This window comes from Myotis yumanensis, unplaced genomic scaffold (assembly GCF_028538775.1).
Source record: "Myotis yumanensis isolate MYYU_CA2020_CCGP unplaced genomic scaffold, mMyoYum1.0.hap1 SCAF_6, whole genome shotgun sequence".
Taxonomy (NCBI): domain Eukaryota; kingdom Metazoa; phylum Chordata; class Mammalia; order Chiroptera; family Vespertilionidae; genus Myotis; species Myotis yumanensis.
The window spans coordinates 93,059,728-93,062,588 of NW_027223757.1; positions in this window are offsets into that span (position 1 = coordinate 93,059,728).

Below are 2,861 nucleotides of genomic sequence, written 5' to 3' on the forward strand. Positions count from 1 at the left end.
ATGAAGGCGAGGCCCAGGTCCCGGGGCGGGCTGGGGGGGCGGGGGGGGGATGCTGGGGGCTCTCTCCTCCAGAAGCCTAAGTAGCTTGTGACCCGAGTGCTGCGCCCTCCAGCTCATGGCAGTTACTCGAGGGCAGGCACGAGGTGTCCCAACGGATGTCACCCCTCAGTTCCCAGCTCAGAGGCCAGCAGGTGGCCACAGAAGCCCCCCAACTAGTTGTTGGTTCAGTTGCCAGGAGTCTGAGGTGTCGACAGAGAAAGACAAAGACCAGAAAACGATTTCTAACACAGTTGGCCCAGAGCAGAGAGTAAGTGGCCAGCAGCGCCTGGAAGAGTATAAAATGGGAACAAAACAGGAGGAAGATCTGTGATGTGCAGTGAGAAGACGTGGGGAAGCCCGCAGCCAGTGAGGCTCACCCTGCCCCACGGCTGCTTGGCCACGCTGAGCAGCCCCCCGCCACCCGGCAGCCTCCACGCGGAGCCTCTGCCACCCAGGCCCACACGGCCCTCCCAGCCGCAGGGCCCCAACCCCTTATCATACAATTCGTTCCCATTGTTCAGCGGCCCACAGATGGCGAAGCGACTTTCCCACCCATTGGCTCATTTGATCCTCACAGAAACTCTGAGGGGCCTTCCATGGCGATACCAAGGGACTGGCTCAAGGTCACACAGCTAGTCAGTGGCAATTCCAAGACCGGGGTCCATGCCTACCTATTTCAAGATCAAAGTCTTTCTCAAGCCCACTCCTTATCCTTCCTGGAATTCAAGGTATAAGTGAAGGCTATTCCCACCTCCCAGCTCCTCCCCACCCAGAAAGCCCCAGAGGCTGGAGCTCAGGCCAGGCCAGAGGGAACCAGTTAACCCAGCCCATGGAGCCTCCAGGCCACGGGCAGCTCCGGGGCCAGCACATCTCCCCAGCACCAGGTCCCGGGCGGTGCTGAAGCAGGTTGCGTCTCTGCCTCTGCCGCGCCTCACCCCATCAATTCTCACCCCATCAACTCTCACCCCATCAACTCTCACCCCATCAACTCTCACCCCATCAACTCTCACCCCATCAACTCTCACCCCATCAACTCGGAGGCCCCCACGAGTCACTGCGTTTGTGGAGCTGGAGCGCGTGGTCTGCCCTGCTTCAGGGGCTCTTCATAATGGCTGGCCAGGTGCCCCAGGGCTAAGGCAGCCCCTGCCCACTCACTGCCAGATGTGAATTCTTAAAGGCGCCCTGAGCAGGGGGTGGTGGAGAGAAGGTCCCGGTCATATCCACGATGGGTTTGGAAGGCGCCGCAGGTGGAAGGAGGTGGCTGGGAGCAGAGCGAGCATGGATTCCTCACATTTCAGCGGCTCTTTCTGGGGGTGACTTGGGTCCCTTTGCAGCTTGGTAGAGGGAGAGGGCAGGAGGGCAAAGGGCTCCACCACTTAGCCCCCCCTTCCTCTCCCCGCATCCCTGCTGGCACCCTCGGGAAGGGCCACCGGCTCTGCTGAGGCCGCTCCCAGAATTCCCGAAGACAGCCCCTCTGGTCAGAAGGCCGCAGCAGCTGTTCTAAGCTTCTCTCGGGGGTGATTTCCTTACCCTTCCCAAGAATCCAGATGCTTCTGCCTGGCTGGGCCCCTTTACTTCACCGGGAGACTTACCAGGGCAATTCTCTGTCAACCCAGAGCACAGAACCTCAGAGGTGACTTTTCAGGGGTACGGGTCCCACCCCCAGGGGCTTGGGCAACAGCCTCCCCTTGTTCTCCAGACCCCTGAGTCTCCTCCTGCTGAACCCCACCCTGCTAGTCTCCCCAAACTGCTTCTCTTCTTTCTCTATCTCTGCCACACGCCCGTCCCCCATCGAGCTTGTGTTCCCTGAGTGGGCTGACACAAGCCAGGTAACAGGTACAAAGGAATCAAGTTGTAAAGTAATTTACACAGGGAATTGGGGGACCAGGGAATTTCCCAGGGGCTGCCAATTGGCAGTGTGGTGGCCTCGATGGGGAAGAGGGTCTCCTAACACACCCCGGGAATGCCGGCCAGGCCTGTCAGCGTTCTCCTGCTTCCCTTTAGGAAGACCACCAAAGGCTGTGTGCGGGGGAGCCCACCCGAACCTGTCCCCGGCTCTGCAGAGCCCCAATTGTCTCTCCCTGATCTGAGTGTATTCTCCCCAACTCTCCGAGGGGAAGCACAGAGGTTCCCGTGGCCCAGAGCCCGGAAGTGACCTGCTGGGGCTCCTGCCAGCCTGGCTATTCGGCATCCTGACAGGTTGCTCATTCCTTTCCCTTACCCTGAAGTTCTGCAAACAGATGTTCCCCGGCCGCCGATGGGCACCCGCTGACCCTCCTCCGGACGGTGCCTCTGGAGATCAGATTTGGCTTCTTCAGGCCACAGTTGGTTCTCATCACTCATCTTCATGTGAAAGTGTTGGCCTCCCTTCGGGGCCTCTGTTCTCGCTCCGTCTGTTCCCGGCGGGGCTGCTGGGAGTTAGCCATGCACTTCCCTCCGGGTGTTTGCTGGGGCCAGAGGCTCAGTGTGCGTAGCTCAGAGGCTCCCGTTCCCCGTTGCTGTCCTCACGGAGCTTCCGCTCTGATAACAGCCCCGAGGAGGGAATGGCGAGAAATGGCGCACAATGCACCTATGCGGTCAAGGTGCGAACGCCTGTGTGCAGGGACCCAGCTCTGTGAGCCCCTCGCACCAGGTGGAGAGGCAAACCAGCCTCGGCCGAATCTGAGTCGTGGCAGCTTCCTCATCACGGGGCCTGGATTCACGGGTCTTTCTCCTGCGTGGACAGTGCAGGCGAGGTGCCTACTGGCTGGAGTTCAGCTGCTCCTCAGACAGGCTGCCTGGCTCTTTTCCTTCCGGAGTCCATGTGGCCCCGCCCCTGCTCC